The following is a 14672-nucleotide window of genomic DNA, read 5'->3' on the forward strand; positions in this document are numbered from 1 at the left end:
ATTGAACACATTCAAGATTCATGTCTTCAATCTCTATCTCCGCTTAATTGACAGGATTACAAGATAATTAGGCCTTCCAAACGATTACTAACCCCCTTCGAATAAAAAAAAAACAACAACAACAATCAATCGAGCAAAATTAAAGACCTAAAAACAAAATAAAACAATTGTGTGAATATGTTTTTTTTTTCCTCTCGCGGAATCTTCTCTCTCTCTCTCTGTCTCACTCTCTATCTATCTCTCTCTCTCTCTCTCTCTCTCTCTCTGTCTCTCATTAAAAAAAGAAAAGACGAAATTATCTCAGAGAAAATGATCCTAGATACCTCTGAAGCACGCAAAAAATAAAAACAACCTGCTGTGCATGAACGCATATTTTCAAAAGGTCGTAAGAGCCCTTTTCTCTTCAATCGTAGTTTCAATGGTTAACTTTGCATATTTCTTACAGTGGATTGTTACGTAAACATCTAAAATCTGCAGACCCTTTCCTCCGCCGGTGGTGTAGTGCTGTCATAGTTGCCGCGAAGTGGACGAGATCTTGAGTGCAAGATTAATGATGAGGTTTGTGGCTCGGGTTCTCGATCTTGCCCGCAGTGGATATGCCTCAAGACAGGACACTGTGTCACCACTCTCTCATCACTCATAGCTGAGTGATTCAGCATAATGTTCAGATTTGTATATTTGAACAACTATGAATAATTAGTCGTATTGGGTACAGAGTTTCAAAATTTATAGTGATTGGGATGAGGAATGTGAATGTTTTCGAAATTTAAAACGAATTGCAATGGACAAGGATGACGACATAACAGCCTCTCCATGAGAATGGATGAAGTGGGGCTCAAGGAGGCAGACCAACAGAAGAAGACATTCACAGATTCTACACAGGTGAACATGAAGCAAGCAGTATTGTAATGGAATTACACTGCTACTGTACATGTCTGTGAAGCTTCAATGTCACTGTTCAGGGTAATTTGTCTAAGATTTTCATAGTATTGGTTTCTCTGCTCAAGGACCATAAAAATTCCAAGAATATGTGACCCGCTACAACAAAAGGATACCGAAGTTAGGGAGAAAATTTTTCTGAAAATTGCATGACGTATTTTCTTAATCTTCTTCTTTAATTTCACATAGCACTACCCCTAAAAGTACTCGGTTGCGGAGGTGAAAAGGTGGCGAGAACGGAAAAGGGCAAGACGAATGTACTTGCTTTGACAAAAATGCAGGATTGGTTAGATGCCCTTCTTTTGAAGTGGAGATAGGAAATCATAGCGTGCGCTTTTACAAATAATACGAAACACTTATTTTCATGTTGATTCGGCTTAGTTAAAGGTATGTAGTAATTGGAGGTTAATGCCGAACAGAACAGACCTGACTTTGACTTTTAAATACATTGTGGTTCTTACAGTAGTATGCGATGTTGGGAGTGTGTAGGAGAGGCTCTGTGCCCTTCCACAGTGAAGAGTTTTTTTTTTCGCATATTTGCGTTGTTTATGTTGCGATTTGGGGCATTTTGGGGGGGCTTTTTTTCTCGAATTAAAACAGTCCCTCTATAAGACAACTGCTTAGGTTAAGGTAGCAGATTAGTTTAGATAACACTTTAACAAAATGCCTACAAGGATATCATTATAATATCGAAAAGCTTGCTTCCAAAAGGCGCTTAATCCATTGAAAAATGATGGATTAAGTGCAATTTTGAGGCAAACTCTTCATATATTGTAAGTATAAAAGGGTATATGACTATAAGAACGACCCAAGTCCATGGAAGACCATTTCGAGTAAATTTAAAAAAAAACTTCATATCTTTTTTATTTGTCCAATGATATTCTATTTAACTGTGATGGGAAGGCAACATTGTATATGTGACCGTGCACCTCAAAACGAACATAAAGTCGCACACACTGATTTTGCGTGAGGACTGAAAATAAGTGAAATGGGTCAACCTAGCCGAACTTGCTTTTTTCATATTTTCTGAAAGAACGGGTCTTCCTTTACATTATGCTTAAATTTGGTATCATAAAACGGGCAGGAAAGTGTGTTTTTTTAGCAGTTTATCTCGAAAATTTTTGGTAGAATAGTGTGATTAGGTGTGTCTTTAGAATCCCTTTTTCATTTCGGAAAAACCTTGTCCACACTCTTCACTTTCAACTCTAATAACTTTTGAAATGATAGTGCTACTGCTTTGAAAGTTGGCATTAATTATGGTCAGAATGCGTTAATGAGGCATGCCTAATTTCAGTTTAATCTAATAATCCCTTCATTGTTGTTACTCTGGTGGTTTACTTCCTATTTTTGTCCCATTCATCGCACAGCCAGCACGGTTTGGTAAAGATTAAGCGCTTGAATAGACACTGTACTTCAGAGCCTCGTTTCTCAGTTCCCACTTTTCCTGAATCTGTGCTTTCTTTCCAATATTTAGATAGGTTAGGAGAGTCTATTTGATTTGAGTTATACATCATTTTAAAGCTTAAAGTCTGCTCTTTCAGAATATGATCTTAACAAAAAATTCATGTCTGGCGACTTTTTGTTTGTTTTGAGGTGCAGGGCCACATACACAAATTAACACATATATTATTATGAAAATTAACATTTACATTAATTGTGGAGAGGCCATTTTGTGTGATGGACTTGGGTCGTTCTTTGATTCATATGGTTTTGGGTCGTTCTTTGATTCATATACAACGTACATGACATTCTGCCATAGAGATGAGAGAAGGACGAGAGAGGGCGCTATAATATGAATGTAAAAATGACCCAAGTCCTTTATTCTTACATTCATATAAGATTTAACTCATTTATTTCAGGCACTTCCGGGGGTAATTAGGATCTATCATTTATACACAAGATGAGTCCATGCATAAGCTACAATTTTCCATGTCACACTGAATTTGGCCAAAAATTGGACTTGGGTCGTTCTTATATTCAGGTCTTCAAATATCAGGCCCCAGGTCTGTTAGACAATCACACAAAAGGAAAGGAAAAAACAAACAAACCAACAAGAACACGATTTCCCATTGATGACAGTCTCGTGGAAAAAGGAGGGGGGGGGGGTGTAAGGCGAAATAATTAAACCCAAGCCCTCATTAACCATCTGTTTGTTTTGCCTGATGTCATAGTATCAACATTTCCATTCATGGCTTCTATGACGGATCTTGAGTTGACTCTACTTTCTCATTTTTCCAAAATCACAAACTGTGCTTCTCTTGTGAATTTCTTTTTTCCATAGGGTTACAAAATTAAGTTGTATTGCTACCTTGTTTATTCATCTGAAACAAAAATTAGTAACATTATAATCGTATCTATGTTTTGTTGAAAATTTAGTTATTCAAAGTTCCTTTAAATATTATGTACTCATATAATAGTAAGGTGTATTGCTTTGTAATATAATAATAATAAAAACAAACTCTATTGTCAAACTTTTTATTCTCAGTCACTTTGAATGCAGGATGGAACAATATGAAAGACAGAGAAAAGGAGAAGATTCATGCAAGCACATGATATACATCGTATGGCTATACATACATGCATTTAGTTCCTCCTTTCATTAAAAGCATGAAAGCAATTAATAGATGTGCTCCAATTAATGTGTGTTCAGATAATTGCAATCGTCTGTCGTGCGTCGATTCGTTTCAATGACGTGGGAGAGAGGGAAGGGATGGCGAAACTCTAGAAATAGTTATGTATTGTGCGAGGTAACTGAGAGACTGAGCTGTTGGATACTTTAGGCGGAGGGTGTTCCTTCCCCCACACGATTATGATTTTTCATATTCAGACCTGAAATTCAGTGATATGGTGCATTCAAATTCAATTGTAAATATCCCATTTGTCATTGTCGATACAAGTTTGGGGAAAACAAAACGTACGATTTATTACAGCACAGTTATTGTGTAAACATAAAAACTATATAAATAGCAAAAGCTATACATTTTGCCCATTTATGTAGAATTGTGCAGCATACAAACTTAAAGGTTTGCTTCTTCAATGAAAATGATCATTTATATGATATAACATAACCTTGTCGTTGTTTTTATTGTGGTGGTGGTGACAATATAGAGATGGAATAAAACGAGGCGAAACCACAAACAGATACGCGAGATAAGTATGCCTAGATGTGTGATGCCTTTCCGGATACGCGCTGTTGTTTAGTTGGCCTGACAACGTATTTCATTAATTTCAATTTAGTAAATGAGAAAATCAGTCATCTGCAAACGAATCGTGTCCTTTACCTATATTTTAGGGTGTTGACGAGGTCACAAATATTCAATTTTCATGAAAATTACAAATTCCATCCACTTGATACTGACATAATAATAATAAAGTTTTCCAATTACTCCACCTGCCTTCTGAAAGCGGTAAGTCAAATGCTCTTTTATTTTGTTAGAAAAGTTTATTGATGTGCAATTCCCTTTACATTTTTTTTTGAAATTGTCCACAGATACGCCTTAACCTAATAGTGTCTAGTAGTCTCCTCATCAAGCAGTTCCAACACCAAAACTATAAGAATGTGTAAAGTTTGCATCGATTTTTTCCGATTTTCCTCAAACTTTCACTAATGTGTTCTAATGGCAGGTGTTGCTGCTTTCACTCAATCCCCATTGCTCTTTGGGTGTATGTTCCCTTTTCAAAATATCAATGGCCTACCTGAAACAGTCTACTCTGAGCCGTATCAGAGCAACCGGCTAGAATACTGGTTAGTAATGAAGTGAGAGAAAAGATTAGTGTTAGGGTTTAGAGTATAGAGCTGGGTAAGGGTTAGGATCAGGTCCAGTATTAGGATATGGATGAGAGTCGGGGAAAGTGTCGGGGTAATTACCCGGGAGGTAATTGCCCAGACCCCTGGACACCCATTGCCTGCCAGTTTTCAATAAACACCTGTAACACAAAGTGAAATCACATCGTTCACGTTAGTCTAGTCTCCGGACCCTTCGCCGAATGGACTCCTTTTAAGAAATGCGCCCTCCCCGGCCGCGAAGTCGTGGCCTTTGTAAGACAGGAAAAAAAAAAATCACTTACTCCTGTTCCAGTCTTTGACGTTGAGGGCGTCAATATCATGTTTACAGAAATAGTACAAGTGGAGGGTCTGGACAGCAAGACTACATTCACGTGAGCAATGAATCGCGTCGTATATAGATTATAGAGCTTTATTGAGAGACAAAAATACCTTTCCAATGCCAAAACGTTTGACCTAATTCACACGTGAAACACAATAGAAAATTCACTCAACGAGTGGGAAAACACACCACAAAACACACACTCACAGAGACACACACAAACACGCGCACACACACACAAACACACACACACACACACACTCACACACTCACACACACTTTTCCATGTTTTTCAAGGAGTATGAGGACGTATACCTGAGGGATAAGCCACGCCCTACAACCTTGTTCACGGATTGAAGAGTATTTTGAATACAAAGACAATAACCTTGCGAGACTTGTAAATCTGTGGGTTCTTTTTTTATATTTATTACATCGCAGTTGGCATTCCCCACAGGAGCACCAGAAGGACACTGCACCAACTTGTTTTGCTCTCGTGAATGAGTGTAAATTATACTCTCCAAATCCTAAATAAAGAGCCCGCCTAAAGGAAAATGAAGATTATCTTAAATGTAGTACTTATTCTAGTTGTCAATAATCATAAGCGATGAGTTCCAAAACGGGAAAGAATAAGCAATTTTAGATTTGTTGCTATCTTTTCTTTCACGTCCCACTCCTTTCTTTAATATTTTTTGTTACTAGGTTGTCTGTTTGATATGACCAGTATTTTCATCTAAGGACCTATAGTTTATAAAATCTTTACATTCTAGTAGGTTCCTCATATTTATCATATTTCATAGCATTTGAATGATGTTTGTATTAAATCCTGCAGACATGATACTGATTGATGTCTCTGTAGGTGATCCATCTTTCATTTCTTCAGTATGTTTTGTTTCTCAGCTGCTGCAAAATAAGCAAATTGTGAGCAGGAATACCTGTGTCTGTTTCACAGCCTCTGTCGTAACAAAGTCAAGAAGAAAGTACAAATTTGAATATGCGGGTTTTTTTCAGAGATGTTTACATTTACTTTCCTATGATCTCTATGCACGATATCTTTGGTGAAAAATGAGTTACATGCATTTACACCATCCTGAATCACTGCTCTACAATCCCTTAAAATGTCATCTTGAAATTTAAGCAATAAATGGGTTTTTAATGCAGGCATCTTTTTGCCCCGAAAATTGATCACATCTTATAGGCAAAAATATGACGCTAAGCCACACTTTTCAAGATGGCGACCTCCATGGTAGCAGACAGAAGGGTGTCATAAAAATATCTAAATCTGAACAGTGAGGAAACTTGTTAATCTACAAAAATGAGTGATTCTGATTCATAACAAAACTTGACCCTTCTGCCAGTTATGAAAATGGAGATGAGATAAACATTAATGAAATTTTAAGCATTTAATGAGTATTTTGGTTATTTTTTGTACTGTTGGGGTTAGCACTATTTGATGCTAGTTCTACTGATCATGACATTTTTCGCCATTTTTTTTAAATTTTTGTTGAACTTATCAGAAAAATACCACAATCACTGGTTTTAGGAGTATTTTAGCATTGTGCATTATGAGCTATAAGAAAATTAATCAACATTCATGGTCTGTCCCAGCACCTTAAAGTTTCATTATTGGGTTAGCACTTTGTTCATGCTGACATTTCGCTTCAAAAGGAAAGCTTCCTCAACATTAATCACTAGTTAAATAACTTATGAAATAATATTCAAAATATAAATCTTCATTTGTTATGTTTTTCTTTTTCATCGAAATGGCTTATTGTAATAAGTGTGTTGTCTCTAAATTTATGATTTCTTTCCCGATGCAAGTTTGATCTGAAAACGTTCATATGGGTTAAAAAAAATGTATCGATAGCTGGATGTTTGGACATGTGCCTTATATGTTAGTAATTCTTACAGAGTTACATCACTAGTGAAACAACATTTGAAATTGTCATTAATTAATTTGTATCTTCTTTTGAATAAAATGCAATTTTGCTATGCGTTCCCAGCCATATTAGGAGGATTAGCTACAGACAGTACAAAATGGATGAAAACAAAATTGATTTTTAATATCGATTAATTTACCTCAAATTTTCCAAAAAAAATCCTGCCGCTGTCAATACGGCTGTGCTTCCCTGTAGTTTCTTACATAACCGAGACACGATACTTACTTGTTTAACTCTTTATGTACCACGTTCGCACGTCCGACTGAGTCGAGGGCGTGCCAACTTCGCATATTCTGCTCAACAAAAAAAAGCCGCCAAGACCGAACGATATCCAAAACCGCTAATTACTGCTAATCCCGCGGCACAATGCAAGCGTTTCTTGTGCTCTTGTTCCTCTCATATACAACTTGCATTCTATGTGGTGGTCAAGCAATGTTCCCAACTAGATTTGCTCGTACATTCTAAGTTTCTGTCATGGTTTTATGTGAAAAAGTCATGCCTTTGCAGTAATGTAGCAACTGGCTATTCAAAAGAAAAATTGAAAATAGATTCGTCATACAATTTATATCGTAACAAAGCTTGGCATTCCTCTTTGACTTTGCCTACTATTATGCCAATCTTAACAGAAATTTGTAGAAGTTATACAAATCGGAAAAACAGAATTCTTTCTCAAAGCATGACTACCTTCGTGTCTCAGAATAACGTGGCACACAGGGGGTTTCCACCAAGGCACATAAATAGTTAACATCCTTTGAAAGGATGTTACATTATAACTGCAAACATTATTTTTCAAATCTAACGCTAACGTATAAAATTCATAGTTCCATGTTGTTGATACATATACGGTTTCTCAATTTAAATCAATAAACGTTGAAAGCAATCAAAGCGGAATTTAATGCATCAATGCTGATAGTATAGTGCTTTTTTTAACGCAATTTAATTGTGAGTCAATCGCTCCCTTTTTTTTCCACTACTGAATTTACCCTTTAAACTCGGTATTTATCATGCATTTTTATGAAGAAGTCTCCGTGTTGGAAAGAAAATGTATTTGCTGTATTCTGTTACAAATTCCAGTAATTTTTTTTTTCACAGGGTTGTTTTCAAGATTAATTTACAAAAAAAGAAAGTTTCCTTCAAATTAATATGGAGATTTGTGATTGATAAAACTATTGAAAGCATATCGATTTTCACGTTTTCATGTATGTTTTTGTCACCGTAACATCTTTGATATGAGAACATTTTTTTCTTGTTCCTAGATGATCTTCATGATCCAAATGTAGTCTGAAAACGTGCATATGGGGTAAAATATATGTGTATAAACACACCAACTTGGTATAATACGTAGACTATTTTGGTCTTATTCGGCACACTGTCTTTCAGCATGTATGGTCTGTCCGAATATACGAAATCTATAAGTGTTCAGACTTCCAAGAGATTTTTCCCAAGTTTTGAAAATGTTCTTTTCATGGATTTTTGGCCATTAGGAGTTAGTAATTCATTTTGTGATAAGAACTTCCCTGCATAATTTCACACAGCCTGCATTTACCAACGAACATGGAGGAGGAGGATTCATTGAAGTATGTACAGGCATAATTCTCATGCAACACTATTTTTTTTTGGTAAATTAAAAAAGGATTTTAGAGTGCTATTGATGATTTTGATACCCTGAACAAGAAAACCAATATAGCTAAACAAGGCCTTAATGTCTACTTTATGGTATTTAATTCCCTTTAACAAAGGCCATGATAATCTCTGGAATAATGTTGACATGTACCATTTTACTTTATTTTCTCTGATCTAGATACTCTAAATCTAAAATGCGTTATATGCATAATGCTGAAGAAGGGACTCTTTCCCTGCTTTTAGGTACAAGGAAGATGTAAAATCCTCAATGAGATATAACACCTCCCCCACCCCACCCCCAACAAATCATATTATTATTTTGCATGACACTGAATGTTTTGTCTTTTAAAACTTGAATTGTTGAAATTGTTTAATATCCGCATTTCAAGATGTCTTTATGCGTATATGTGCGCGTGTGTGCGTCTGAAATATGCAAAGTTTGTCTTCATAATTCACACAGATCATACAATACAGACAGTTAGAACAAGTATATCTTATTTTAATTTCACGTCACAAAGGAGGGAAACTCAAATATCACATTAATTTTCCATTTTTAGCGAAGAGATATTGATATTTTGTGAGTTTTCACAAAATAAAGAGTATTTGACTGTATACACGACGGATTTGGCAGCAATAAAGTGCTAAGCCACAAATTCAAAATGTGACCGGCGACAACGGTTTCAGGCAAAAGTCGGAAATTTTGAAAATTCATGTTTTCACTGAATCACATTGCCCATTTCCTAAGCTTTCCATTGATATAAAACATTTGTATTCTTCGGCACCATAAGTGGGCATAGAAAGATAAATAAAATGCACTTTTTAAGATGTTAGCCTGACAAAATTGCGAGAAAACAGGCTTTGAAGATTCACCTCTTTCTCAAAGACAATGACAGTGACTTGAAAAATCCTCTTGAATCCACCAAAATATCAGTTTAGTAAATTTCCCAAGACACTCTTCAATCTTGAGTATGTAAAAATTCATATACGAAAAAATTGGCCTTCTCGAGTCATTAACCTGATTTATCGATTTTTTTTTCCAAACTTTCAAAAGCGATTATCTCAAAATGAACATTGTGTGGGTTAGCACTATAATGCACCGACCCCTTTTTGTTCTTCTACGTAAATAACAAAGTTCATGCATGCAATATTATGTACACTTGAAATGTATAAACCTGTTCTGTTTAATAACAGTGTTTAGATGAACAACAGACGTACATCTTTATAACACGCAACAGAATAACGCCTAACATGTACCTCTCCATATATACGTCACAGAACTCCGTTATATATCAACCAGTACATGTATGAAATCCTGTTCCTGCAAAAAAAAAAAAAAAAAAAAAAAAATGAAAGTATCCCACGCCTTCCCTCTTTTTATCGTAAAGATAAGAATTCTTTGAAGAGTAATTAGTGTGCAATTCAATCAACGAAATCGCTAATTCAGGCATTGACATGTAAAGATTCCAATGATTTTTATTTTGTTTATCCGTGATTGTGATATCCCTCATGCTGTTGTGTTTAAACCTCTGTTGGTACTTTCAATTTTAATGCAAATCTGGAAAAAGCTGAAATGAAATTAAATCATTCAAAGGCGAAAGTTCATTCCATTTTCAAACATGAATAAACAGGCAAATAAACTCAATATTTAAAATGTTATGGTTTGAAATGGATAATAACATTGCTCAGAAAGATGGTGGCCTCAAATCCTGATTATCAAAGAAAAAATGTAATTGTGGTATTTTTTCTTTTCTGTACATCCACAGAAAATGGACAAATGTCAAGATTATAGCCAGTTGGAGTTCCACCTAGTGAATCTCTTCGCTTTAAGGGCCTTGTATCGCTTTGTTCCTCTCTACACCATAACTATTTGAACCAAAAAAAAAATCAAAGACAATTAACTTGATGTTTAAGTATTTTCTGTTTTACATGTTGAGTGATTTAAGTTTAAAATCACACTTAGTTAATGTACCATGCTCTACACACTTCATATTAAATAATCTGATATCATTTCTTGACTTCGGATGAACAGTATTAGTGTTGGCCTGTAAACTGATACGGTTTTTGACAAGCCATATCTATGACTACTACAACCTATTTGATGTGCATCATCCCTATATTCCCTGCACGAGGACCAGATATGTAGCGCCTATTAAGGCCTACATTATTGACGCACGTATTTAATATAAAAAACCTCGATTTCTAGACAACAGTGTAACTCTGGGAAACTCGCTACGCCGAATCATTTAAATATCGATGATGGAATCGGAGGATTGTAATTATTCTCTTTCAACATATTGTATATTATATATATATATATATATATATATATATATATATATATAATTATGAAGGAGCTACATTGGTGTTGTATATGGTCGAGACCCCTTCTCGCATTCTCTCTCTCTTTCTTTCTTTCTCTCTCTCTCTCTCTATATATATATGTATATATGTATATATATATATACATAAGTATGTGTGTGTGTGTGTGTGTGTGTGTTTGTATCATCTGTGATTAGACATGATCTGTTTATCTGTTCCACAATCGAACAGCTCACCAGACACCCCAGCAATATATTCTCGAAAGTCAACTACGTCACGTGACGTCACAGGGTTGAAGGACAACGAAGTAGACGCTGGCGCTGTTCCATGAACGCATCGCGGACCGGATGGGCAGAAAATGTACTGAAAATTAATACACAATTCTTCTAATTTTTATTCAAAATGCACAAATACTGTAAAACATGTGGTATATTTCGTATATCTAGTAATATAAGCTACCCCAGGTAACGGAAAAATGTTGAATTAAGTCGCGGATTAGATTTTCCAAACTGTCTAACCAGCTTTGCAACTCGATTCACCGTGGGAGTGGTGGTAACGCCATCCGTTATTTGGACGCCGTTCAAATACCAAGCCAAGTGGTAAGAACCGTGTACGTCTTCTGCCGAACACACAGCCGTTACGTCTTGGTTAGCCGGGAGAGGGCTGGGTACATCGAGTGTCATTTGGATGCCATCTAATTTTTATGACAGAAAAGAAAAAGAGAAAAGACAGTGAGAAGGAGAGAGAAAGGGATAAAGGGATTCATAATATAAAGAATAAGAATCAAAGAGAAGCAAAAATATAGAAAGATAGATAGATAGATAGATAGATAGATAGATAGATAGATAGGGAGGAGAATGACCAACAGAGAAAGAGAAACTGTAATTTTTTTTGAATGCAATTTTCAGAATGTATTTTTGGCAAGATATTGTTTACAAGAAACTGTGTGCTTTATGACTCTTAAGATTACCACAACAAAATAAAAAAGAAAGAAAATTGAATTTAATAACATTAAATGAATTTTTATTGCCTGTCATGTAATGCATGAATTCTACTTTCGGTACATCATTATCAAAATATATTCAATATCAACAGTATCCTTCGTTAAAATGACTATCTGATCAGAGCCTCTATCAAAGAACAGACATTATGACAAACTTTCAGCAATATTTGGTTACATGATAAAAATACAGTTGTTTTCAATGGTCATTATCACCAAGTTAGACGTTTTCCTTTTGCTGAAAACAGAAGAGCCTGGCAAACGAGAAAGTATCTGAGGTCTTTCCATAGGTTTACTCACCGATACATTGTATGCCGATGAAAAGTACGCATACGTGTAGCAAAATTCGACCTTCAGTCATCATTGTCAAGGGCAAGAGTATCCACATTGGTAGAAATCTAAAAGAGAGAACAGGGGAAAAACTAATCAGTGATTTAAAAGGTGCGTCAAATTATTACTTCATGATTTAAAACAAATGCAATGAAACATCATTGTACTTTACTTTTCATTATTATGTTGTATTATATCATAAAAGTTTGAATACTTTCAGAATAAGAATAGTTGATGGTTTTAAGTAGAAGATGGATCGATGATCCTGGAGAAAACTCGACGAATCCCTGGGAGACAAAAGTCACTAATGACCAACTTCTCAACAAATTAATGTGCAGCAACTGGTCGGTGTCCGAAACATTGTGAATCGTCTGCAAAATGCGCCGTTAATATAAGCACGTATACTGCAAATGACCGTTACGATCCCGACACACGCAGGATTAGTAATACTCCGCGCAGTTACTTCCTGGTTGAGGTTACGTCTCGATTTATTTCTATCTTAAGTCTTTCTCTCTTTCCTTTAATCTGCTTCAATTGACAAATCAATCCTAGACATGATGAAAACTCTTCACTTTGTAAGCAATTCCTACTTCGCTGCATGTATTTCTGATTTGCACGTCTTAATTCAAGGATTTTGTTTTTCTTAATGCGTAATGATTTGGGAATCAAATGGTCTTGCATGCTTACGATATTCGCTTTTGTTTTCACAAAGAATGCATGAGATCGGATGGTGTAAGCTGAGATAAATGGAGGAAATGATGGTGTCATTGAATACATTTTGTTTACCATCAGTGTCACAGCGTACAGTATTTTGATATAGATCATCTTCAAAGCATCATTATCAAAACTATTGTACATTGTGTTTTAACTCCAGACCAGATGCATTATAAAACAACTCCGTCCAAATGTTGTTGTTGTTGTTGTTTTTTGTTTGTTCCAGTTTTAAATAAAAAAAGCGCTGTGTTTGAGATAATGTATACACTGAAATCCACTGTATTATTGAAAACGAGTCTGTAGATCAAGAGACACTTTTTTTTTGATAAAATTTAGATTTTTGATTATTCTTATATTTCTCTGTGAAAATAGATCAAATATAACAAAGTAAAATAATACAAAAATAATATGGGAGGATAATAGAATATTGCAAAGATAAAAAACATAGTGCTCAATCTATTGAAGTTGGGATCTGAGAATAAATGCTAAAGAAATATGATGGAACATACAGAAAAACAAGCTTGTTGAGCCTAGGTCCAAGTATTAGAATCGAGTGTTAAGATTAAAGAAGCACGGTGCTATACAAACGCGAGAAGCACAACCATGTCTGGTAAGATGGAAAATGTGCATGAATTCATAGTGTTTATCACATCCTTACAAGTCATAAAAGAGTTGAGATTTATTTCGAGGGGGGGGGGGGGGGAGGAGGGCATCATAGAAATGGCCATATGTATATCAATAAAGCACTACTTCCAATACAAAATCATAAGGTAATACCATATCGCTAATTAGTCATAAAATTTAGGGAAACTGATCGATACGTCCTACTGAAATCTTTCTTTATTTTTCTATTTTTTTCCAAAGAGGAAAGTGTAAAGAATAGTCTCCTCTGCACCTCACCCATCGCCTATTTCTGTTAAGATGTTTTATTTTCTCCATGTCTCCAAGCTTTCCAGCGTTCAAGAAGCTCATTTCTCTTGCGTACTGCGTTTCAGTGCATAGCTGACTGCACGACTGATTGCATCTATAAAATAGCAGCAGATTTCCTCCTCAAAATTATATTGATAATGTCTCCCTGTTTCCACACCATTTTTTGTTACATCATTGATACTCTAATTTCCTGTCTTATAGGTTCGTGTGAAATTTATGCACATTTTACTAATTGACACAGAACAGAAAGGGTTAAAAGAATCAATACCAGGAAGTGAATATCGTAGGATGTAAAGAGGCATATACAGGACATGTATAATATTGCTTTCACAAGAAAGCATGCTAAAGACATTATAGATTTATCCGGAAATTAGGGTCAAATGTCGATTTAAAGCAAATCTTGTCTGTCAGGTATTAAATTCCTGTTTGTGTTTCTAAGCAGGTTTCGATGTCACCGATTTGGTATTCTTGGCAATCCTCTTGTTAACAGACCCCCCCCCCTTGTTTCAATAATCTTGCCAGGATATGCAATACAGTGTCGTGTACAAATTCTCGATCACTGCCATTTCGCTGCGTCCATCCCTTATAACATGTCTCTTACATGGCACACTCGACTTTCCTGTAGCAGTGTATGGCCCGATGGGGCCACCAAAATCATCAATTTCAAATTTTTGGTGGCCCGAGAGAAAAATTTGGTGGCCCGAAAAAAAAAAAAAAAAAAACATTGATAAAAGTCCATTTTTTGTCTCAAAAAGTCTCACACTCACTGCATGC

This window comes from Diadema antillarum, unplaced genomic scaffold (assembly GCF_040938485.1).
Source record: "Diadema antillarum isolate AM-2024a unplaced genomic scaffold, OU_Dant_1.0 seq00000466_RagTag, whole genome shotgun sequence".
Classification (NCBI taxonomy): Eukaryota; Metazoa; Echinodermata; class Echinoidea; order Diadematoida; family Diadematidae; genus Diadema; species Diadema antillarum.